A 27234-nucleotide genomic window follows, 5' to 3' on the forward strand; every position below is an offset into this window, starting at 1 on the left:
AGCCCAATATTGTCAACATACCAGTCTGAACATTGTATTTTTTAATAGTGGCCTTAAAAATAATGTTTTTAAAACATATGTAAAGCCTTTTTACCATAAATGTCTTATTGCATTTGCTTATAAGTACAAAACAATCGAAATAGATACAAATGTTATCTTTTGAATGAGTTTTCCACCATACAATGTTTTTGAAACGGGGGCTTTTATTTTGAAGGTTTCCTCATTACCGTATCCGAGTGACGTCATATTTAGTGCCGCTAGTGAAATCGTAGCAGGCAGAGGAGTGAAAGATTAGTCTACGCAGAAGCATTGAAAGAACTGTTCAAATACCGAAGGGTGATTTTTTGTAAAAGTTTTTTTGTCCCCGCACTCGACAGCAACATACGAGCGGATTATGATTGTCAAGAACTTGAAGAAGCGTGAGAGAAGATAAAGTACCTAACGGTATAAATTTGAAGTGTTTTCCGAATAGAAACGGCCAAAAGTCTCGTATCTGCTTTAAAGTTCCTGTGTTGGCAGGGACGAAAATATATGCAATGTCTTTTTGGGACAGGATTTTCTGACATTTATCATAAAACATATTTTATTTACAGTTGATCCTTGGATAAAGGCATATCACCTAGTAGTCGCCTACCTAACTACCAACGGGAAAAGTTGACTCGTCCGTGCTACTGCAGGTAATTAAGTGGTAAAACATTACCTGCTCATTCATTGCGTGGTTACTGTAACGTTGGCACAGTTGGGTCACTATGGGACTATGTAGAGCATTTACAAAAACGAGGCACTTCAATTATTATAAGTAGTGTATCAATGTAGCAGTTGTCAAAACATGTTTTGTTGACAACTTTGTTTAAATGGCTGTTTTGAGCTCGTCTGGACTGTTGCCCATGACTTATGCACAATGAGTCACATATTTTGTCGTTAGCAACAAGTGTAGACTAATGTCGCGTTTAAAACAACTGGGAATTTAAATCACGACGTCAGTGATCTTCAGGTCGGAATTGGAATTCTGAGTTGGATTACTGTTCAAATCGATTTTTGCCAGTCTGAACTAGTTTTGGCACCTGAGTTCCTAGTTGTATGGACGCTGGGAAGTCGGAGATTTCCGAGTTCCCAGTTGTGTTGAACGCGGCATAACAGTGAAACGCTTACTTACGGCCCTTCCCAAGAACGCAGAGAGAAAGAAAATTGAGAAATAATATCAAAGTAAAAACATGTAATAATAAATACACAATGAGTAACGATTACATGCTCTATACACTGGGTACCAGTGGCGAGTCTGCGCAGGGGTATGAGGTTATTGAGGTAGATATGTACATATAACTGTAGCGCCTTGTGGTCGGTCTGATGCCAAGCAGTTGCCATACCAAGCGGTGATGCAGCCAGTCAAGATGGTCATTATGGTGCAGCAGTAGAACTTTGTGGATCTGATGGTCCATGCCAAATATTTTCAGCCTCCTCAGGGGGAAGAGGCGTTGTTGTGCACTCTTCACCACTGAATTGGTGTTTGTGGACCATGATAAATCCTTAGTGATGTGGACACAGAGGAACATGAAGCTCTCGACCCGCTACACTTACAGCCCCGTCGATGTGAATGGGGGCATGCTCTGCCCTCCGTTTTCTGTAGTTCACTATCAGCTTCTTTGTCTTGCTGACGTTGAGGGAGAGCCAGGACTCTGACCTACTCACTATGGGCTGTCTCATTGTCGTTGCTGATCAGGCCTGCCACCATTGTGTCGTCTGCAAACTTTATGATGGTCTTGGAGTCGTGTTTGGCCACGCAGTCGTGGGTGAACAGGGAGTACAGGAGGGGACTAAGCACAGACCCCTGAGGGGCCCCCGTGTTGATGGTCAGATTGGTGGATGTGTTGCTGCCTTCCCTTACCACCAGGGGGCGGCCCGTCAGGAAGTCCAGGAACCAGTTGCAGAGGGAGATGTTTAGTCCCAGGGTCCTTAGCTTAGTGATGAGCTTGGAAGGCATTATGGTGTTGAACGCTAAGCTGTAGTCAATGAACAGCATTCTCACATAGGTGTTCCTCTTGTCCAGGTGGGAGAGGGCAGTGTGGAGTGCAATAGAGATTGTGTCATCTGTGGATCTGTTGGGGCATTATGTGAATTGGAATGGGTCCATGGTGTCTGGGATGATGGTGTTGATGTGAGCCACGCCTTTCAAAGCATTTCATGGCTACAAATGTGAGTGCTACAGGATGATAGTCATTTAGATGGGTTTAAGCTGTATTGGAGTACTGAGAACTAAATACCCTACCAAAATTAAGTTACTTTTTCTGTTAGTGAGGGGGATTGTCTTCTGATCCAGAGATGGTGTAAGTGACTTGTGTCAAATTCCCTCCCTTGTCTGATGGATGATTATATTTGTCTGTTTTTGTTTACACAAGTGACTCAGCACTGTTATGATTGCCATTCATGAGTTGATACTGTCCACAATAGCAGGCAGTTAACTTTGTTACTTCCTCACTTGTTACAGTGAATGCTAGGAGGTACAGTGAGATGGGAAATTTCAAATTAAGGTTGATGTTACCAGTCCACCAGTATGTGTCAAAAATCCTTTCTGCCCTTGCCTTTGACAACTTGGATTGATTCCCAGCTTGGGAAACATACAACACCTAATATCCTTTAGTGTCAACAATATACTTTTTTTATTTAAAATTTTTAATTTCTCCTTTATTTAACCAGGTAGGCTCGTTGAGAACAACGTTCTCATTTGCAACTGCGACCTGGCCAAGATAAAGCATAGCAATTCGACACATTCAACAACAGACGTACACATGGAATAAACAAAACATAGTCAATAATAGAGTAATCAAAGGAAAACAAAAAGTCAATATGCAGTGTGTGCAAATTAGGTAAGATAAGGGAGTTTAGGCAATAAATAGGCCATGGTGGCAAAGTAATTACAATATAGCAATTAAACACTGGAATGATAGATGTGCAGAAGATGAGTGTGCAAGTAGAGATACTGGGGTGCAAAGGAGCAAGATAAATAAATACTGTATGGGGATGAGGTAGGTAGATAGATGGGCTGTTTACAGATGGGCTATGTACAGGTGCAATGATCTGTGAGCTGCTCTGACAGCTGGTGCTTAAAGCTAGTGAGGGAGATATGAGTCTCCAGCTTCAGAGATTTTTGCAGTTCATTCCAGTCATTGGCAGCAGAGAACTGGAAGGAAAGACGACCAAAGGAGGAATTGGCTTTGGGAGTGACAAGTGAGATATACCTGCTGGAGCGTGTGCTACGAGTGGGTGCTTCTATGGTGATCAGTGAGCTGAGATGAGGCGGGGCTTTACCTAGCAGAGACTTGTAGATAACCTGTAGCCAGTGGGTTTGGCAACGAGTATGAAGCGAGGGACAACCAACGAGAGCGTACAGGTCGCAATGGTGGGTAGTGTATGGGGTTTTGGTGACAAAACGGATGGCACTGTGATAGACTGCATCCAGTTTGTTGAGTAGAGTGTTGTAGGCTATTTTATAGATGACATCACTGAAGTCGAGGATCGGTAGGGTGGTCAGTTTTACGAGGGTATGTCTGGCAGCATGAGTGAGGGATACTTTGTTGCGATATAGGAAGCCAATTCTAGATTTAATTTTGGATTGGAGATGCTTAATGAAATTCTGGAAGGAGTGTTTACAGTCTAACCAGACACCTAGGTATTTATAGTTGTCCACGTATTCTAAGTCAGAGCCGTCCAGAGTAGTGATGCTGGACGGGCGAGCAGGTGCGAGCAGTGATCGGTAGCATACATTTAGTTTTACTTGCATTTAAGAGCAGTTGGAGGCCATGGATGGAGAGTTGTATGGCATTGAAGCTTGTCTGGAGGTTAGTTAACACAGTGTCCAAAGAAGGGCCAGAAGTATACTGAATGGTGTCGTCTGCATAGAGGTGTACCAGAGAATCACCAGCAGCAAGAGCAACATCATTGATGTATACAGAGACGAGAGTCGGCCCGAGAATTGAACCCTGTGACACCCCATAGAGACTGCCAGAGGTCCGGACAACAGGCCCTCCGATTTGACACACTGAACTATATCAGAGAAGTGGTTGGTAAACCAGGCAAGGCAATCCTTTGAGAAACCAAGGCTGTCGAGTCTGCCAATAAGAATGTGGTGAATGACAGAGTCGAAAGACTTGGCCTGGTCGATGAATACAGCTGCACATTATTGTCTCTTATTGATGGCGGTTATGATGTCGTTTAGGACCTTGAGCGTGGCTGAGGTGCACCCACGACCAGCTCTGAAACCAGATTGCATAGCGGAGAAGGTACATTGTTGTACGTTGTTCCATGACAAGCCAGGTCAAAACTGACCAGTCCATTCATGATATTTTCAGTCAAAATTCACAAGCCTCACTGACCGTCCTTGACTGAATAGGTCACAGATTTGTATTTTTAGAAAGTTGAATTGCTTGGAATTACTTCTCAGATGTCACCTTGGACATGGGCATTCTGTTTGCTCTTTCCCTTTCACTTTTCATATCATAAACATTTTATATGGTAGTTAGTGATTGATAGTTGATTTACACCTACACTGTTCCCCAGAGTTATCTAAAAACCTCTGTTGAACTGCATTTTTTTCTCTCAAATCAATCAAATTCAGCATGGCATTAGTGATGGGGGATAAAATCAATACAATTACAAATTGGGATATCTTTTTATTTATTTTTTATTATTATTTTTTTTACAATATATCGTAATGACAATATCACAATATTATTTTGCGCTAGTTGGCTGTACCTGCACAAAAACTCCAGTATTTTTCCTTCATAGCTTGTTCTTGATCTTATTTTAAAATAGGGAGCCAATTTAGTTTTCAGCACTTTTATTTCCATGACTGATCATAACTCGTTTTCCCATGGTTCTCTCTTGTCCCTCTGCAGCAGGTGAGAAATATGTTTGGACCATGGAATAGCAATAAAATCACAGTATTGAATCACAATACATAGAATTGTGTAAATCGGAATACATATCGTATCGGCACGTAAGTACTGCGATAATATTGTATCTTGAGGTCCCCGGCAATTCCCAGCACTGCAAAGCATGTGTGTGGTAGTTTGCCAGAGAGATGACTCAGAACTTGACCTGACCTGAGAGTCTTTATTTGGTCGTGTTTCAGTGAGACACTCACCTCTTATTCATTTTGGGGAGGATTGGGAGAGGGGAGGGGGGGCAGCCAAGCATAAGCATACTTGTAAAGGAAATGTCATGTGACACCCTGGCCTTTGAACACTTCCCTTTCCCTCAGCCGGCCGGAAGAGCTAGCAGGGGAACAGGTGTGACCCAGCTTTAGCCTGCCTGGGAAACACCACACAACATAACCTACTGCAGCAGACTAACAGGAAACTGAAGGAGCCAATTGCAGACAGTAGATGTTGTTCTTTATCTTGAATTTAAACTTGGTTTCTTGGTTTATCAAACCAGTTGGCTGTTTACTAAACTGAGTTTTATTCAGTTAATCCATTGTCTGAACTCTAACATTGTGAGATGATTAGAGTAGATAGTTTAATTGTCTCACGTACAGGGTTACAGATGTACAGTGAGCCCCAAAAGTATTGGGACAACAGTGACACATTTAGTAGTTTTGGCTCTTAAAAAATGACTAAGGTTAAAGGTCAGACTGTCAGCTTTAATTTGAGGTTATTTTCATCCATATCTGGTCAACTGTTTATAAATTACAGCACCTTTTGTACAAAGCCCTCCCATTCTACGGGGGACAAATATCATATCCCCCCCCCCAAATTGCTAATCTCCTGTTAGTGTCATAGTGAGAAGTTAGCATGTCTTGGGGTATGATATTTGTGCGTCTGTAATAGAGGTCGATCGATTCTGATTTTTCAATACCGATACCGATTATTGGAGGACCAAAAAAGCCAATACTGATTAATCGGCCATTTAAAAAATGTCTAATATTGACAATTACAAAAATACTGAATTAACACTTATTTTAACTTAATATAAAACATAAATAAAATCAATTTAGCCTCAAATAAATAAAGAAACATGTTCAATTTGGTTTAAATAAGGCAAAAACAAAGTGTTGGAGAAGAAAGTAGTATGTGCCATGTAAAAAAGCTAACGTTTAAGTTCCTTGCTCAGAACATGAACATATGAAAGTTGGTGGTTCCTTTTAACATGAGACTTCAATATTCCAGGGTAAGAAGTTTTAGGTTGTAGTTAATATAGTATTTATAGGACTATTTCTCTCTATACCATTTGTATTTCATATACCTTTGACTTTTGGATGTTCTTATAGGCACTATAGTATTGCCAGTGTAACAGTATAGCTTCCGTCCCCCTCCTTGCCCCTACCTGGGCTCGAACCAGGAACACATAGACAACAGCCACACTCAAAGCATCGTTACCCATCGCTCCACAAAAGCCGCGGCCCTTGCAGCGCAAGGGGAATAACTACTCTAAATCTAAAAGTGATTGACGTTTGAAACAGTATTAGCGCACACCCAGCTAACTAGCTAGCCATTTCACATTGGTTACACCAGCCATTAGGCTGATAGGCTTGAAGTCTGGCGACGAATATGTAGCGAGGGCCAGCCGACTAGAGCATACAAGTCGCAGTGGTGGGTGGTATAAGGTGCTTTAGTGACAAAACGGATGGCACTGTGATAAACTGCATCCAGTTTGCTGAGTAGAGTGTTGGAAGCCATTTTGTAGATGACATCGCCGAAGTCGAGGATCGGTAGGATAGTCAGTTTTACTAGGGTAAGCTTGGCGGCGTGAGTGAAGGAGGCTTTGTTGCGGAATAGAAAGCCGACTCTTGATTTGATTTTCGATTGGAGATGTTTGATATGAGTCTGGAAGGAGAGTTTGCAGTCTAGCCAGACACCTAGGTACTTATAGACGTCCACATATTCTAGGTCGGAACCATCCAGGGTGGTGATGCTAGTCGGGCATGCGGGTGCAGGCAGCGACCGGTTGAAAAGCATGCATTTGGTTTTACTAGCGTTTAAGAGCAGTTGGAGGCCACGGAAGGAGTGTTGTATGGCATTGAAGCTTGTTTGGAGGTTAGATAGCACAGTGTCCAAAGACGGGCCGAAAGTATATAGAATGGTGTCGTCTGCGTAGAGGTGGATCAGGGAATCGCCCGCAGCAAGAGCAACATCATTGATATACACAGAGAAAAGAGTCGGCCCGAGAATTGAACCCTGTGGCACCCCCATAGAGACTGCCAGAGGACCAGACAGCATGCCCTCCGATTTGACGCACTGAACTCTGTCTGCAAAGTAATTGGTGAACCAGGCAAGGCAGTCATCTGAAAAACCGAGGCTCCTGAGTCTGCCGATAAGAATATGGTGATTGACAGAGTCGAAAGCCTTGGCAAGGTCGATGAAGACGGCTGCACAGTACTGTCTTTTATCGATGGCGGTTATGATATCGTTGAGTACCTTGAGTGTGGCTGAGGTGCACCCATGACCGGCTCGGAAACCAGATTGCACAGCGGAGAAGGTACGGTGGGATTCGAGATGGTCAGTGACCTGTTTGTTGACTTGGCTTTCGAAGACCTTAGATAGGCAGGGCAGGATGGATATAGGTCTGTAACCGCTTGGGTCCAGGGTGTCACCCCCTTTGAAGAGGGGGATGACTGCGGCAGCTTTCCAATCCTTGGGGATCTCAGACGATATGAAAGAGAGGTTGAACAGGCTTGTAATAAGGGTTGCGACAATGGTGGCAGATAGTTTCAGAAATAGAGGGTCCAGATTGTCAAGCCCAGCTGATTTATACGGGTCCAGGTTTTGCAGCTCTTTCAGAACATCTGCTATCTGGATTTGGTTAAAGGAGAACCTGGAGAGGCTTGGGCGAGGAGCTGCGGGGGTGGGCGGAGCTGTTGGCCGAGGTTGAAGTAGCCAGGCGGAAGGCATGGCCAGCCGTTGAGAAATGCTTATTGAAGTTTTCGATAATCATGGATTTATCAGTGGTTACGTGTTACCTAGCCTCAGTGCTGTGGGCAGCTGGGAGGAGGTGCTCTTGTTCTCCATGGACTTCACGGTGTCCCAGAACTTTTTGGAGTTGGAGCTACAGGATGCAAACTTCTGCCTGAAGAAGCTGGCCTTAGCTTTCCTGACTGACTGCGTGTATTGGTTCCGGACTTCCCTGAACAGTTGCATATCACGGGGACTATTCGATGCTATTGCAGTCCGCCACAGGATGTTTTTGTGCTGGTCGAGGGCAGACAGGTCTGGGGTGAACCAAGGGCTGTATCTGTTCTTAGTTCTGCATTTTTTGAACGGAGCATGCTTATCTAAAATGGTGAGGAAGTTACTTTTAAAGAATGACCAGGCATCCTCAACTGACGGGATGAGGTCAATGTCCTTCCAGGATACCCGGGCCAGGTCGATTAGAAAGGCCTGCTCACAGAAGTGTTTTAGGGAGCGTTTGACAGTGATGAGGGGTGGTCGTTTGACTGCGGCTCCGTAGTGGATACAGGCAATGAGGCAGTGATCGCTGAGATCCTGGTTGAAGACAGCGGAGGTGTATTTGGAGGGCCAGTTGGTCAGGATGACGTCTATGAGGGTGCCCTTGTTTACAGAGTTAGGGTTGTACCTGGTGGGTTCCTTGATGATTTGTGTGAGATTGAGGGCATCTAGCTTAGATTGTAGGACTGGCGGGGTGTTAATCATATCCCAGTTTAGGTCACCTAACAGAACAAACTCTGAAGCTAGATGGGGGGCGATCAATTCACAAATGGTGTCCAGGGCACAGCTGGGAGCTGAGGGGGGTCGGTAGCAGGCGGCAACCGTGAGAGACTTATTTCTGGAGAGAGTAATTTTCAAAATTAGTAGTTCGAACTGTTTGGGTATGGACCTGGAAAGTATGACATTACTTTGCAGGCTATCTCTGCAGTAAACTGCAACTCCTCCCCCTTTGGCAGTTCTATCTTGACGGAAGATGTTATAGTTGGGTATGGAAATCTCTAAATTTTTGGTGGCCTTCCTGAGCCAGGATTCAGACACAGCAAGGACATCAGGGTTAGCAGAGTGTGCTAAAGCAGTGAGTAAAACAAACTTAGGGAGGAGGCTTCTGATGTTGACATGCATGAAACCAAGGCTTTTTCGATCACAGAAGTCAACAAATGAGGGTGCCTGGGGACATGCAGGGCCTGGGTTTACCTCCACATCACCCGCGGAACAGAGAGGGAGTAGTATGAGGGTGCGGCTAAAGGCTATCAAAACTGGTCGCCTAGAGCGTTGGGGACAGAGAATAAGAGGAGCAGGTTTCTGGGCATGGTAGAATATATTCAGCGCATAATGCGCAGACAGGGGTATGGTGGGGTGCGGGTACAGCGGAGGTAAGCCCAGGCACTGGGTGATGATGAGAGAGGTTGTATCTCTGGACATGCTGGTAGTAATGGGTGAGGTCACCGCATGTGTGGGAGGTGGGACAAAGGAGTTATCAGGGGTATGAAGAGTGGAACTAGGGGCTCCATTGTGAACTAAAACAATGATAACTAACCTGAACAACAGTATACAAGGCATATTGACATTTGAGAGAGACATACAGCGAGGCATACAGTAATCACAGGTGTTGAATTGGGAAAGCTAGCTAAAACAGTAGGTGAGACAACAGCTAATCAGCTAGCACAACAACAGCAGGTAAAATGGCGTAGACTAGGCAACGGGGCCAACAGATAGAACAAACAAGCAGAATGGAGTACCGTGATTAATGGACAGTCCAGCGTGCATCAGCTATGTAGCCAAGAGATCAGTGTCCAGGGGGCAGCGGTGGATGGGGCAGGGAAGCTGGACTGGCGAGTGTTATCCAGGTTAAAAAAAACTAACAATGACTAAATAGCTTGTAGCTAGTTAGCTGGTTAGCTTCTGGAGGTTCTTGAGTGTGTTCTAAAAATTTTAAAAATAATAGCGATTCCGTATCACATTGGGTGAGGCAGGTTTCCGGAAGGTATAAACAAATTAAAAGTCAAAAGAGAGAGAAAGTAAATATGGGTCCGGTGAGCGTTTGGGACGCGGCGATTCAGGCGGTTAGCAGGCCTGTGCTAACAAGCTAACAGTTTCCGGATCAAATCCGGAAAATATCATTTTGAAAACAAAACGTTTATTATTTCAGTGAAATACGGAACCGTTCGGTATTTTATCTAACGGGTGGCATCCCTAAGTCTAAATATTCTTGTTACATTGCACAACCTTCAATGTATGTCATAATTACGTAAAATTCTGGCAAATTAGTTCGCAATGAGCCAGGCAGCCCAAACTGTTGCATATACCCTGACTTACACAATTTCACCTGGTTAATATTGCCTGCTAAACTGGATCAGTAGTTATAACTAGTGATTATGATTGATTGTTTTTATAAGATAAGTTTAATGCTAGCTAGCCATTTACCTTGGCCTCTACTACATTCACGTAACAGGCAGGCTACTCGTGGAGTGCAATGGTTAGAGCGTTGGACTAGTTAACTATGAAAATCTGTCGCTCTGCCCCTGAACAAGGCAGTTAACCCACAGTTCCTAGGCAGTCATTGAAAATAAGAATGTGTTCTTAACTGACTTGCCTAGTTAAATAAAAGGTATATAAAAAATAAAAATAAAAATAAATAAAAAAAGAATCGGTAATCGGCGCCCTAATTAATCGCCCATTCCGATTAATCGGTCGACCTCTAGTCTGTAACGTTCTTACTCATCATTATTCACAATTCATTCAGGACTATCCGTAATCATGGCAGCATCCACATGAGTGTAACAGTGTTTAGAAACATTATATTCTGATTTACAATAAAAGTGACTCCAAATTGATGCAGCATTATTTACCATTGATTTCTATTGGGCACAACATAATGTGAAACACAACCAAAACAAACAAAAAATGCATCCAACAAGTTTGTGGAGTCACAAGCATGATGTAATCATTGCGTGCTAGGAATATGGAACCAAATGCAATACTTTTGACTTCTTTAATAGCCACAAGTGAATTTGTCACTAAAACCTGCTGTCATTTCTAAATGGTTCACCCGATATGGATGAAAATACCATCCAATTAAAACTGACAGTCTGCACTTTAACCCCAGTCATTGTATCATTTCAAATCCAAAACAACACAAAATGTCACTGTCTCAATACTTTTGGAGCTCACTGTAATTACAGAGTATAGTGAAATTCTTGTGCTCCAACATTACAGGACAAATGGAAATAAGACCTGTGGAGCAGGGGGGGATTGGAGTAGGTAGCTGACTAGTGGTGGCTATTCATCATGCTAAATGTTCACTGGGGTGGAGGCAGGGTGAAATGTCAGTTGGTGGGGGGTTAGGAGGGGACACGGGGAGTAGGTAGCTGACTAGTGGTGGCTATTCATCATGCTAAATGTCCATTGGGGTGGAGGCAGGGTGAAATGTCAGTTGGTGGGGGGTTAGGAGGGGACAAGGGGAGTAGGTAGCTGACCTAGTGGTGGCTATTCATCATGCTAAATGTCCACTGGTGGGGGGTTAGGAGGGGACAAGGGGAGTAGGTAGCTGACTAGTGGTGGCTATTCATCATGCAAAATGTCCACTGGTGGGGGGTTAGGAGGGGACAAGGGGAGTAGGGGAGTAGGTAGCTGACTAGTGGTGGCTATTCATCTTGCTAAATGTCCATTGGGGTGGAGGCAGGGTGAAATGTCAGTTGGTGGGGGGTAAGGAGGGGACAAGGGGAGTAGGTAGCTGACCTAGTGGTGGCTATTCATCATGCTAAATGTCCACTGGTGGGGGGTTAGGAGGGGACAAGGGGAGTAGGTAGCTGACTAGTGGTGGCTATTCATCATGCTAAATGTCCACTGGTGGGGGGTTAGGAGGGGACAAGGGGAGTAGGTAGCTGACTAGTGGTGGCTATTCATCATGCTAAATGTCCACTGGTGGGGGGTTAGGAGGGGACAGTAGGGGAGTAGGTAGCTGACTAGTGGCTATTCATCTTGCTAAATGTCCATTGGGGTGGAGGCAGGGTGAAATTTCAGTTGGTGGGGGGTTAGGAGGGGACAATGGGAGTAGGTGGCTATTCATCATGCTAAATGTCCACTGGTGGGGGGTTAGGAGGGGACAAGGGGAGTAGGGGAGTAGGTAGCTGACTAGTGGTGGCTATTCATCATGCTAAATGTCCATTGAGGTGGAGGCAGGGTGAAATGTCAGTTGGTGGGGGGTTAGGAGGGGACAAGGGGAGTAGGTAGCTGAGGTAGCTGACTAGTGGTGGCTATTCAGAAGCTATTTGCCAAGAACTGCAAAGCTGCTGTGTTTTTCACGCTCAAGAATGGTCCACCACCCAAAGGACATCCAGCCAATTTGACACAACTATGGGAAGCATTGGAGTCAACATTGGCCAGCATCCCTGTGGAACACTTTCGACACCTTATAGAGTCCATGCCCACAATTGAGGCTGTTCTGAGGGCAAAAGTGGGCTCATCTCAATATTAGGAAGGTGTTCCTAATGTTTTGTACATTCTGTGTTTGTTTGATCTAGCTAGGGGTGTGCAAACCCAGATGATGCTGGGCCAATTGTGCACCGCATGGAAATGTAGTCTTTATTTACCCTACAGAGTGTGGGTTTTCGTAGGCTATTTTTCAAATTTTGATCATACGTTGCTAACTTCAGTAAGGCCGCAAGGTAATAATGAATTGATCCACAAACCATAAATGATCTGCTATTAGTAAAAAAAACTTGAGGTTCTTTGAAATGAATTCCTTTGGTGTACTGCACGGCCATTTGAGCCGCGACTTGCATTACTGAAACAGGTGCGTCTCTCTTGTCATTGTTCACCGTTTACTCCAGTTTCAACTGTGTTATTCCATTTTCAATGTTGAGACATACAATTTAAAGCATTAGAAAGCTAACATTATTCCATTTTTAACCAGAAGATGCCCATATTTGGCATGTTTTCTTTTGCTTAAACTTGGTAAGTAAGCTTTTGTTGAACATGAAACAAAGTATGCCCCTAGACTGATGAATTTGGGGGCTCCCGAGGGGCGCTGCGTTCTAAGGCACTGCATCTCGGTGCCAGAGGCGATGCTACAGACACCCTGGTTCGATTCCAGGCTGTATCACAAGCAGCCATGAATAGGAGTCCCATAGGGCGGTGCACAATTGGCCCAGCGTCATCTGGGTTTGACCGGTGTAGGTAGTCATTGTAAATAAGAATTTGTTCTTAACTGACTTGCCTAGTTAAGTAAAGGTTCAAATAATAATAATAATAATAATAATAATAATAATAATAATAATAATAATGAATGCACTATAAGTAAGTCGCTCTGGATAAGAGGGTCTATCAGACCTATCATTTATCAAATGACACTTTTAAAATGTAAGGAATGTTATTTGCCTTCATTAAAACAATGTTTTTGTTGCACATTTCAGTCCGGAACCTGCCTAGGTTTATGGGGAGTAAATGGCACACAATAGCAGTTTACAAAAAGCCTAAAATAGATGAGACTCCTATTATTCCAGAACTGCATCTTACATCTTATGGTTGGAAAACATTTCCCTACTTTTATCAACCAGTCTATTTTGAATTTAGGATCAAGCTGCCATCATTTGGCAAGCAATGCAGCTTTTCTACAATTTCAGCCAGTCAAAACACCTAAAAATAACCCATGGTATCAAGAACAAGATGAAACGAGCCACTTATGAAATGGCAGTTTCTTGTCATTCTTGCTAGCAATCTGGCCATCCAGAATCACAACACACTGAGTTCTGCTCCATTAAAGTGCGCACATCGTTTTCTATCTATATGTGTGGTCTCATTTGAAAAATGGTGGAGATTCAAGTGGCAATTCTTTCCCAAAAAATTAAGTGCAATATGATTAGACTATAGTTAACTACAGTGGCTATAAAATATACTGAACAAAAATATAAAAATATAAATGCAACACTTTCAACAATGTTATATTTTTCATATAAGGAAATCAGTCAATTTAAATAAATTCATTAGGCCTCAATCTATGGATTTCGGATGACTGGGTATGGGTGCAGCCATTGATGTAGAGGTCCTGGGCTCAGACAATCCCGCTGGTGAAGTAGCCAGATGTGGATGTCCTGGGCTGGCATGGTTACACGTGGTCTGCGGTTTTGAGGCCGGTTTGATGTACTAACATTCTCTAAAACAAAGTTGGAGGTGGCTTATGGTAGAGGAATGAACATTACATTCTCTGGCAACAGCTCTGGTGGTTATTCCTACAGTCAGCATGCCAATTGCATACCCCCTCAACTTGAGACATCTGTGGTATTGTGTTGTGTGACAACTGCACATTTAGTGGCCTTTTATTGCCCCCTGCACAAAGTGCACCTTTGTAATGATGAATTTAATAAGCTTCTTGATAGGACACCTGTCAGGTGAATGGATTATCTTGGCAAAGGAGAAATGCTCACTAACAGGGATGTAAACACATATGTGCACAATTTGAGAGAAATAAGCTTTTTGTGCATATGGAACATTTCTGGGATCTTTTATTTCAGCTCATTAAACATGGGACCAACACTTCACATGTTGCATTTTATATTTCTGTTCAGTATAAATATTGATAATGGAAAGAAGTGAAGAGCGCTCAACCAACGTGAGTCGAGGTGCAACCAAAAAATAATTGAAAAGGCCCAAGGCGCCCACAGGCTACCATGGTGAGTGAGCTTTGCACCTTTTTCATTTTCAATAAATATTGATTACCCATTTATTTGCCTGCAACTCGTTCTCCTAAAAGGTAAGCTGTATCCTGTATGCAAAACATAGGTTAAGAGAAAGTGGAGGTGTCCGCTGTTATCATTCTTGCTGCTTCATGTTCAGTAGCCATACCTGTGAGATCAGGTGCACAAGTGGTCTCTATTAAATGGAGTAGGCTGTAGTCTATGCATGGGCGGAGAAGCACTGGGCAGTTATCTTTGCAAGGATATGTACTTCCGAAATATGATTAGGCTATAGTTTACTACATTGCCTAGAAATAAATATTGATCAACCATATTTGTCTCCGTCTGAAAATTGTCCCACTCCTAAAGGTAGGCTATAAAATGTAGCTCAAGACAAAGTGCAAGTCTCCAACTCTGCAAACTACGTCTAGCCTGTTGGTTGATATAGCCCAGTAATACAGATAGCCTAATATAATGGACCAGGTGAAAATCTCTGGTAATTTGCCATATTTCAGAGGTTATTTCTGCGCATTTCGATATTGCCTATAAGGCGTAAAATTTGCAGCTCACTTGCAAGCCATGTTCCCAGCATCACATACACCTAAAATAATATTGCGGGACTGCGGTTGGGTTCGAGACAAGTTCTTGTGGTAGCGGGAGGGAGTCGGACAGACAGTAGGTGCTTGCTGGTGCGGTATGAAAGCTGCGGGTGCAGGCGGGATTAAGAAATCAGTCCCATGCAGACCTCTACTTTGGGCGACAAATTATGCTGTTTACATGCACCATAGGCCTCTGCGGTACTAGAACAAGTTTATTTTGAAGTGTGCTAGCCTAAATGGCCAATTATTCTGTTTAGTGATGCACCGATATTATATTTTCTGGCCGATACCGATATCCGATATTTTCCTTACCAAAAAAAAAAACAATATCGACGAGATATATAAAAATTTAGCACCCTTTTTAAGCATTCTAGTACAGTTAAATAGTTAACACACAGAACGCTGCATCTCAGGGGTTCGAATCCAGGCTGTATCACATCCGGCCGTGATTGGGAGTCCCATAGGGCGGCACACAATTGACCCAGCGTTTGGCCCGGGGTAGGCCGTCATTGGAAATAAGAATTTGTTCTTAGCAATTCAGTTAAGTTAAATAAAGGTTACACACACCACACTGATTTTACGCATGTCCCCATTACCAGTAAAACATCATTAAAACCTTTTTCTTTCACTTACTTGTGGTGCTGTTTCGTTGCTCAGTTGTTTCTTTCTCAACCAGGATTTCTCATACTATGGAACGCCGTTTGGGTCTTTGCGTGTCGAAAAAAATGCACATCAAATAAAGCCATTTGACATGACAAATAAGCTTGTTGACCGATCAGGTCCTGAATATCACTGCACGTCACATAATAATTTAAGGCATTCATTAATTATATATATTGACGTAGATATTACACATTGATTACACTATCACTCATATTTCATATGTCATAGGTATGCTATGATGCTGGCAAAAGTTGTTTTGCGCATCTACAGTGCTGGTCAGAAAAAAAAAGCTAGCTGGCGCATAGATGCAAACAATGTTCTTCCCCAAAAACATAGCAAATCGACAATCTGTTTCAGTAGCTATAGTTAGCTAACTAACTATATAGCTAGGTGTCATCTAAAATTACCCTATTTCATCAAACATTTCTTATTTGAAGAATGGTGGTGGGACCCATCTATGTGAAGCTAGCTACAATAAGAATTGGCCACAATAGTTTACTTTGTGGTTAGCCTTCAAAATAAAAGTATGTAATTGACAGTGACGCAAATGAATAAAAATAGAATTATGCCATATTTGAATAGATCATGCTAAATGAGGTTGAAATGTTGTTATATAAAATCAACAAGACAAAATAATTTGACATCTGACATCACACTGGATGTATTACACTTTAGAATTGCATTAGGGCATACAGTTTAAGTTAACATACACACTTTTTCACGATTCCTGACATTTAATCCAAGTAAAAATCCCCTGTTTTAGATCAGTTAGGATCACCACTTTATTTTAAGAATGTGAAATGTCAGAATAATAGTAGAGGATTTATTTCAGTTTTTCTTTCTTTCATCACATTCCCAGTGGGTCAGAAGTTTGCTTACACTCAATTAGTATTTGGTAACATTGCCTTTAAATTGTTTAACTTGGGTCAAACGTTTTGGGTAGCCTTCCACAAGCTTCCCACAATAATTTGGGTGAATTTGGGCCCATTCTTCCTGACAGAGCTGGTGTAACTGAGTCAGGTTTGTAGGCCTCCTGGCTCGCACATGCTTTTTCAGTTCTGCCCACACATTTTCTATGGGATTGAGGTCAGGGCTTTGTGATGGCCACTCCAATACCTTGACTTTGTTGTCCTTGACCCATTTTGCCACAACTTTGGAAGTATGCTTGGGGTCATTGTCCTTTTGGAAGACCCATGTGCGACCAAGCTTTAACTTCCTGACTGATGTCTTGAGATGTTGCTTCAATATATCCACGTACTTTTCTCTCCTCATGATGCTATCTATTTTGGGAAGTATACCAGTCCCTCCTGCAGCAAAGCACCCCCACAACATGATGCGGCCACCCTGTGCTTCACGGTTGGGATGGTGTTCTTCGGCTTGCAAGCATCCCCTTTTTCCTCCAAACATAATGATGGTCATTATGGCCAAACAGTTCTATTTTTGTTTCATCAGACCAGAAGACATTTCTCCAAAAAGTATGATTTTTGTCCCTATGTGCAGTGCAAACCATAGTTATTATGGCGGTTTTGGAGCAGTGGCTTCTTTCAGGTTATGTCGATATAGGACTCGTTTTACTGTGGATATAGATACTTTTTATACCTGTTTCCTCCAGCATCTTCACAAGGTCCTTTGCTGTTTTTCTGGGATTGATTAGCACTTTTCGCACCAAAATATGTACATCTCTAGGAGACAGAACGCGTCTCCTTCCTGAGCAGTATGACAGCTGCGTGGTCTCATGGTGTTTATCCTTCTGTACTATTGTTTGTAGAGATGAACGTGGTACCTTCAGACTAGAGGTCAACCAATTTATCGGAATGCCCTATTTAATTAGGGCCGATTTTCAAGTTTTCATAACGATCGGTAATCTGCATTTTTGGACACTGATTATGGCCTACTTTGCCAAACGGGTGATTTAACAAGCGCATTCTCAAAAAAAAACACTGTCATTGCACCAATGTGTACCTAACCATAAATATCAACGCCTTTCTTAAAATCAATACACAAGTGTATATTTTTAAACCTGCATAGTTAGTTAATATTTCCTGCTAACATGAATTTCTTAACTAGGGAAATTGTGTCACTTCTCTTGCATTCTGTGCAACAGAGTCAGGGTATATGCAGCAGTTTGCGCCGCCTGGCTCGTTGCGAACTGTGTTTAGACCATTTCTCCCTAACAAAGACAGCCAACTTCGCCAAACTGGGAATGATTTAACAAATGCGCATTTGCAAAAAAAGCACAAACGTTACACGAATGTACCTAACCATAAACAATGCTTTTGTTAAAATCAATACACAGAAGTATATATTTTTAAACCTGCATATTTAGTTAAAAGAAATTCATGTTACCAGGCAATATTAAGGAAATCACTTCTCTTGCGTTCATTGCATGCACAGTGAGGGTATATGCAACAGTTTTGGCGACCTGGCTTGTTGCGAACTAATTTGCCAGAATTCTACGTAATTATGCCATAACATTGAAGGTTGTGCAATGTAACAAGAATATTTAGACTTAGGGATGCCACCCGTTAGATAAAATGCAGAACGGTTCCGTATTTCACTGAAAGAATAAACATTTTGTTTTCGAAATGACAGTTTCCGGATTCTACTATATTAATGACCAAAAGCTTGTATTTCTGTGTGTTATGTTATAATTAACTGATTTGATAGAGCAGGCTCGTAAGCATTCATTTGAACAGCACTTTCGTGCGTTTTGCCAGCAGCTCTTCACAAGCACAGCACTGTTTATGACTTCAAGCCTATCAGCCTAATGGCTAGCTAGTTAGCGGGGTGCGCGCTAATAGCTTTTCAAACGTCACTCGCTCTGAGACTTGAGTAGTTATTCCCCTTACTTTGCAAAGGCCGCAGCTATTGTGGAGCGATGGGTAACGCTTCTTCGAGCCCAGGTAGGGGCGAGGAGAGGGACGGAAGCTATACTGTGACACTGGCAATACTATAGTGCCTATAAGAACATCCAATAGTCAAAGGTATATGAAATACAAATGGTCAGGGTATATGCAGCAGTTTGCGCCGCCTGGCTCGTTGCGAACTGTGTTTAGACCATTTCTCCCTAACAAAGACAGCCAACTTCGCCAAACTGGGAATGATTTAACAAATGCGCATTTGCAAAAAAAGCACAAACGTTACACGAATGTACCTAACCATAAACAATGCTTTTGTTAAAATCAATACACAGAAGTATATATTTTTAAACCTGCATATTTAGTTAAAAGAAATTCATGTTACCAGGCAATATTAAGGAAATCACTTCTCTTGCGTTCATTGCATGCACAGTGAGGGTATATGCAACAGTTTTGGCGACCTGGCTTGTTGCGAACTAATTTGCCAGAATTCTACGTAATTATGCCATAACATTGAAGGTTGTGCAATGTAACAAGAATATTTAGACTTAGGGATGCCACCCGTTAGATAAAATGCAGAACGGTTCCGTATTTCACTGAAAGAATAAACATTTTGTTTTCGAAATGACAGTTTCCGGATTCTACTATATTAATGACCAAAAGCTTGTATTTCTGTGTGTTATGTTATAATTAACTGATTTGATAGAGCAGGCTCGTAAGCATTCATTTGAACAGCACTTTCGTGCGTTTTGCCAGCAGCTCTTCACAAGCACAGCACTGTTTATGACTTCAAGCCTATCAGCCTAATGGCTAGCTAGTTAGCGGGGTGCGCGCTAATAGCTTTTCAAACGTCACTCGCTCTGAGACTTGAGTAGTTATTCCCCTTACTTTGCAAAGGCCGCAGCTATTGTGGAGCGATGGGTAACGCTTCTTCGAGCCCAGGTAGGGGCGAGGAGAGGGACGGAAGCTATACTGTGACACTGGCAATACTATAGTGCCTATAAGAACATCCAATAGTCAAAGGTATATGAAATACAAATGGTAAAGAGAGAAATAGTCCTATAAATACTATATTAACTACAACCTAAAACCTCTTACCTTGGAATATTGAAGCCTCATGTTAAAAGGAACCACCAACTTTCATATGTTCATGTTTGAGCAAGGAACTTAAACGTTAGCTTTTTTACATGGCACACATTTTTACATGGCACATACTACTTTCTTCTCCAACACTTTGTTTTTGCCTTATTTAAACCAAATTGAACATGTTTCTTTATTTATTTTGGGCAAAATTTATTTGAGGCTAATATTTATGTTTTATATTAAGTTAAAATAAGTGTTCATTCAGTGTTGTAATTGTCATTATTACCAATAAAACATTTTTTATTTAAAGATGAATCGATATCGGCTTTTTTTGGTCCTCCAATAATCGGTATCGGTATCTAGTCCCAAGCTTGTAGCGTCATACCCAAGAAGAGTCGAGGCTGTAATTTCTGCCAAAGTTGCTTCAAGTACTGAGTAAAGGGTCTGAATATTTATGTAAATGTGATATTTCAGTTTTGTTTACTTAGATACATTTGCTAAAATTTCAAATCCTGTAAATATATATATTTTTTTGCTTTATCAAATTCTATTGCTCACATACACATGGTTAGTAGATGTTAATGCGAGTGTAGCGAAATGCTTGTACTTCTAGTTCCGACAGTGCAGAAATATCTAACAATTTCCCAACAACTGTCTAATTCACACACATCTAAATGGGAATATGTACATGTAATATATGTACAATATATGGATGAACGATGGCTGAGTGACATTGGCATGGTGCAATAAATGATAAAAAATACAGTATATACATATGAGTAACATAAGATATGTAAACATTATTGAAGTGCATTATTTAAAGTGGCATTGTTTTAAAGTGACTAGTGATCCATTTAAGTAGCCAGTCATTGAGAACCAATCTAGACAGCAGCCTCTGAGTAAGTGATTGCTGTTGTAGCAGTCTGATGGCCTTCAGTCTCTCGTTCCCAGCTTTGATGCATCTGTACTGACCTCGCCTTCTGGATTGTAGCTGTGTGAACAGGCAGTGGCTTAGGTGGTTGTTGTCCTTGATCTTTTTGGCCTTCCTGTGACATCGGTTGCTGTAGCTGTCATGGAGGGCAGGTAGTTTGTCCCCGGTGTTGCATTGTGCAGACCGCACCACCCTCTGGAGAGTCTTGCGGTTGAGGGCGGTGCAGTTGCCGTGCCAGACTGTGATACAGCCCGACAGGATGCTCTCGATTGTGCATCTAAAAGTTTGTCAGGGTTTTGGGTAACGAGACAAATTTTCTTCACACTGTCTGTGTGGGTGGACCATTTCAGTTTGTCTGTGATGTGTACACCGAGGAACTTAACTTTCCACCTTCTCCACTGCTGTTCCTTCCTTGTGGATTGGGGGGTGCTCCCTCTGTTTCCTGAAGTCCACGATCATCTCCTTTGTTTTGTTGAGGTTGAGTGAGAGGTTGTTTTCCTGACACCACACTCCGAGTGCCTTTCTCACCTCCTCCTGAGTCTAGATGGCGCCGACCGAGATGGTCGCCCCGCTTCGAGTCCATAGGAAACTATGCCGTTTTTAGTTTTTTTTATGCATTTCGTAAATTGTTACCCCAGGAAATCTTAAGTCTTATTACAAACAGCCGGGAAGAACTATTGGATATAAGAGCGACGTCAACTTACCAACGTTACGACCAGGAATACAACTTTCCAGAAGTGGATCCTCTGTTTGGACCACCACCTAGGACAATGGATCTAATCCCAGAAGCTGACCCAAAACAACGGCGCCGCAGAAGGGGCAGATGGAGCGGCCTCCACGTAAGGCTAAGTAGACGTGCACATTGCCCACCGCTCCTGAGTATACTACTCACCAATGTCCAGTCTCTTGACAACAAGGTAGATAATTCAAGCAAGGGTTGCCTTCCAGAGACATCAGAGATTGTAACATTCTCTGTTTCACGGAAAAATGGCACAAGATAAATAAAGGACAAAACGCACATCATAACAAGAGAGACAACACTACATAAGTAGAGACATAACACAACAACACAGCATGGTAGCAACAGCGAACTGAAAAGAGCAGCGACCCAGGGATGTGTGTGCTTTGGGGACCTTTTAACAACATGTGACTGACAGAACGGGTGTTGTATGTGGAGAATGAGGGCTGCAGTAGATATCTCAGATGTGGGGAGTGAGGCCTAAGAAGGTTTTATAAATAAGCATCAACCAGTGGGTCTTGTGACGGGTATACAGAGATGACCAGTTTACAGAGTATTATAGAGTGCAGTGATGTGTCCTATAAGGAGCATTGGTGGAAAATCTGATGGCCGAATGGTAAAGAACGTCTAGCCGCTCGAGAGCACCCTTACCTGCCGATCTATAAATTATGTCTCCGAAATCTAGCATGGGTAGGATGGTCATCTGAATCAGGGTTAGTTTGGCAGCTGGGGTGAAAGAGGAGCGTTTACGATAGAGGGAACCAAGTTTAGATTTAACTTTAGCCTGCAGCTTTGCTATGTGCTGGGAAAAGGACTCACACGTACTTGTATGAGGTGACTACCTCAAGCTCTGAACCCTCAGTGGCAGTAAGAACACCTGTGGGAAGAGGGGCATTCTTCTTACCAAACCACATGACCTTTTGTTTTGGAGGTGTTCAGAACAAGGTTCAGGGTGAGAGTGCCCAAGCTTTCTAAGAAAGCTTTGTTGTAGAGCATTTAACACAAAATCCAGGGGGGGGGGCAGCTCTGTATAAGACTGTATCATCTACATATAAATGGATAAGAGAGCTTCCTACTGCCTGATCTATGTTGTTGATGTAAATTGAGAAGAGCGTGGGGCCTAGGATTGAGCCTTGGGGTTACTCTCTTGGTGACAGGCAGGAGATGAGCTTCAAAGTTAGAATTCGTATAGACCTAACTGTATAAAAAATCTTTCTCTTTCTCTTGGCATTTTGTGTAGCAAATGCGCATAACTCTTTTATAAATGGTAACACGTGTCCAGGGGACGGGTCGAACAGGACGATACTACTCGGCATTGTGCTACTTGGCCTGGTAGCGTGACAACACTAATCACTGATGCATTTGTTCATGTCTTATAATTAACTCTGGAAAATACATTTTATAACAAATTCAATACATTTATTTGATATCCTATTGAGTTCAATAAATGTTTTTGTATTGTTGAATTCTGTTTTAATGTCTGGATGCTTATTTTTCAGAAATGTTGTGCACAAAGTTGTTTACATTCCTTTTAGTGAGCATTACTCCTTTGCCAAGATAATCAATCCACCTGACAGGTGTGGCATATCCAGAAGCTGATTAAACAGCATGATCATTACACAGGTGCACCTTGTGCTGGGGACAATAAAAGGCCAGTCTAAAATGTCCATTTTTGTCACACAACACAATGCCACAGATGTCTAAAGTTTTGAGGGAGTGTACAATTGGCATGCTGACTGCAACAATGTCCACCAGAGCTGTTTCCAGGGAATGTAATGTTCATTCCTCTACCACAACATCGTTTTAGAGAATTTGGCAGTACGTCCAACCGGCCACATAACCGCAGACCACGTGTAACCACGCCAGCCCAGGATAGCCACATCCGACTACTTCACCTGCAGGATTGTCTGAGACCAGCCACCCAGACAGGCGATGGAAATTGTGAGTAATTCTGTCTAATAAAGCCCTTTTGTGGGGAAAAACTCATTCTGATTGGCTGGGCCTGGCTCCCCAGTGGTTGGACCTGGCTCCCAAGTGGGTGGGCCTATGCCCTCCCAGGCACACCCATGGCTGCGCCCCTGCCCAGTCATTTGAAATCCATAGATTAGGGCCTAATGAATTGATTTTAATTAACTGATTTCCTTATATGAACTGTAACTCAGTAAAAATCTTTTAAATTGTTGAATGTTGCATTTATATTTTTGCTCAATATATAATATTTCTGTAAAAACACATTGTATGTGGACATGTTTCTTATTACTGTAACACTGACAAGTTCTTGTAAAACCCATGATTCATCATCTAGAGCAGTGGTTCCCAACTCCAGTGCTTGAACCCCAAAAGTACACATTTTTAGCCTAGGACAAGCACACCTGATTCAACTTGTCAAATATTCATCATGCCCTGTTGGGAACCATTGATCTAGAGGAGTAGTCATTAGATGAGCACAAGTTAATTGAATTTATTCACTTATACACTGTCTAACGAATGAGGATCTTTTTCTCAAACACCCCCATTACCACACTTTACCTTTTCATTACCGAAATGACTTAAAACATTCAAATTGGGAGAAACTCAGAGAACCATTACCGTACCAACATGGAGGCCTGAATAGGCTTTAGTGATGTGATCAATTGTTTGCTGACTAATAATGGCAGTCTCCTATTCCTTGCAGATTGATCTAAGGGCCTCTCATTACCAAAACACACCTCATTACTGCAGCATTTTTACGTCTGTTTTGGTAATGATAATAAGCCAATGGGTGTGCTATGCTGGTAACTTTAATCACTTATTAGGACCGCTGTTTACACCTACTATAAAACATCTGTTATTTGATCAAGTATAGTTTTCCAAGAAATACTGGGTGCACTTAACTATACTGATGTTTGATATCTCAGGACAGGGTTTGGTCCATATCCCACATATTTAGATGGGATTCCTTAGGCATATCATGTTATGCCATTTGCCCATTTAAATGCATCTAAAATACATTAAAACCCACACACATCCACGTCCTAATACACCAATATAACCTCTAAAGATGTTGGGGAAGTCACTTAGAACCACACATATCCACATCCCAATACATCAATATAACCTATAAAGATGTTGGGGAAGTAACTTTTCAAAAAAAAAAACATAATTTTGTAATGCATAAGTCCGCTTTTGAAAACGCATGCAATTAATTACAATACTTATGCCAAAACATGAGGTATTTTTACCCATCAACCCATCTACTGTTTTCTGTAGGGCAACTAAGTATTTTGTTGGCAACAGGACATTTTCAGTCAGGTACCACGGTGCAATGGACTGATGAGTGTTTCATCTGAACTGCTATTGTGTCACATAATGTTTCCTTTCATCGGAAACTAACCCCAGCAGCCTAAGGCTTTGGATAGACAACGTCAAACACGACCTGCCAATACTCTGGGAAAGTATCAAGATTAATCCAATTTCCTGTTTAATTTAGGCCAACACCCTTCGGGAGGAATTCCACAGCTCTTAATCTAATAACCAGTATTGGATACCTGATGTGTCTGAGATAAAAGTCAAAACTATTTATGAATTCATTAGGCTCTAACACATGTTGCATGCAGAAAGGCATGCAAAAGTGAAGGCTCCTCCTCAGAGGAAGGGGAGGATCATCCTCGGTGAATTTCATAAAAATGTGAAACATTTTAAAATGATACTTTTTAGATAAAATTATGCCAAATATATTCACATGTCAACAGATAATTGATTGAAACACACTGCTTAGCAAACATTTTAATAGTTAGCTTAATTTCAGTTTGACTAAACAAGCAAGTATATTGTAGAGAATCATTATACCTTCTAAACTGCTGTGAAATATCTTTTCAATAGCCAAAAGTATTGTATTTTCAGCTGTTTGAAGCTGTTGTACAAAACCAAAAGTTAAAAATGCAAAGATGAAACATAATGGGAAGCATAGAAATAGCCCACAGAACAGATCTACCATTTCTTAGACTTGCTTTCAATGATAACTTATCTATAACATACATTTCTATGTGCATTTGGTTGGGTTGCTCAAAAAGTTATGTTGCAGCTAGCTAGCAAATGCATCTAGCAAGTTTAGTGTACTCAAACACCTGGCTCAAACAGAGAGGGATGCTATGTTAGCAAGCTGGCTATGGCTATCCAACACTAGAACTCTTCCAAGTCGGTCAGCTTTACATTTTATTTATTGCCACTGGGGCCTGCCGGTGTAACTGCTAAACTGCTTGCTGTACTGCCTGATTGTAGCGGGTTTACTAACACGTTTGTAATTGTAGCTATATTGACTATGGCGTTAGCTAATATGGTGACTACAATGTAGGCTGTGTGGAGCGGTTAGCCGTTATGGTATGAAAGTTTGGCTTGGAAAGTTTTTTTTCCGCCGGGTCACAGAATAAGGCGTAGATGCAAGAAGGAATTATGCAAAGAGCAAAGAGATCATACTGTTTGTATGTGGCTGATATGCATGTGAATTGTGTTTGGGGATGATCAAGGGTCTATTCATTACGCAAATTATGTTAAAAAAGTTACTTCAACGGAAGCACACTGAACGAAACGGGGATAAACATACTTGAATTTGTCCTGTAGAAACTCTCGTTTGCAACTGTTTGGACTAGTGATTACACCCTAAATCAGCTAGTTGTGTGCAAGGCGGTATGTGTCATTGTCACCTTGATTAACAACAAAATATCTACCCGTGCACCTACATTGTAAACTTTCATTCGTAGGCTAGGTTGTAGCAACCTCAGGATGGGTATAGGGAAAATTTGAGTATCGTGTAATAACTTAAACCAATCAATTTTACATTGAGCTGGCTGAACGGAAAATGAATGAGTCATCCAATATGCTGAAATTGAAATAAGGTCATGCTCATGAAACAAAAACAAATTGTTCTTCCTAATCTTAAACGGCACTGACTGCCATTGGTATGCATTTCACTCAAGTGATGGAACTTTATAGGCCTAAGACACTCGACTCAACCAACTAAAAAGATACCCACCGAAACCATCAAACTTTATAGGCCTTGAGAAAGCATCTGGTTGAGACTCTCTTAGCTTTATATAATTCAATAATTTCATTGCAGCACCTGACATTTCTGGATGTCATTTTACATTTAATTATTTGAGCCTACTGTGTCTAGATTAAGGCATTTGTTTATCCACACTGACAATTGAATCGGTGTTTGGTATCATCACATAGGCCTAGTTCCAAGTTCTTTCAGCACCTGACAGTAAAGAGAAAGATGAGGGTTGATAGATTAATCTTGATAGATATAGCCTAAACATATCGGACTTTGACTGCTCTCGTGCTCTGACCGATGTCCTGAGGTATTTTGCTTTGCTTTTGTGCACCTTCATTTCCAAATTCCCACTATGAAGAAGTTTCCAGTTTCATTTGAGGCAGGTTTAAATATACCCCTGCGTGAAGAGTGCTGACAACCCGCTCTCTACGATCAGGCAGTACGTTTCACAGCAGAGCACTGGCACCAGGCAGGGGCCCCAAGCCTGCGGTCTGTGATTGGCCTAGGTCTGACTGACTTTCTCACTGACCTTCTGACTGCAGTAAACCAGCTGCTGGTGCTCTGATTGCTGTAACAGGTAACTTCTCTTTTTTTCTTTCCTCCTGCCTCGCCATAAGTCTAGTCCAGGAAATATTCCACCAAGGAGGAAAGAATGGCCTTTGTCTTCATGTAGCTAAGGTTTTGGTTTTCATCTTGGAACAATTTCTGAAATTCC

The 27234-nt window shown here is 42.0% G+C and overlaps 1 protein-coding gene across 1 annotated transcript in view; it reads left to right on the forward strand.

Annotated features, from left to right (window-relative positions):
* The first annotated feature begins 257 nt into the window (after window positions 1–257).
* Window positions 258–27234, forward strand: part of peak1 (pseudopodium-enriched atypical kinase 1) — a 267608-nt gene continuing 240631 nt past the window's right edge. Inside the window, exons 1-2 of the mRNA XM_031802148.1 lie at window positions 258–444; window positions 594–677. The gene's annotated coding sequence lies outside the window, so the exon portion shown is untranslated. The remainder of the gene's footprint in view (window positions 445–593; window positions 678–27234) is intronic.

This window comes from Oncorhynchus kisutch, linkage group LG22 (assembly GCF_002021735.2).
Source record: "Oncorhynchus kisutch isolate 150728-3 linkage group LG22, Okis_V2, whole genome shotgun sequence".
NCBI classification, from domain to species: domain Eukaryota; kingdom Metazoa; phylum Chordata; class Actinopteri; order Salmoniformes; family Salmonidae; genus Oncorhynchus; species Oncorhynchus kisutch.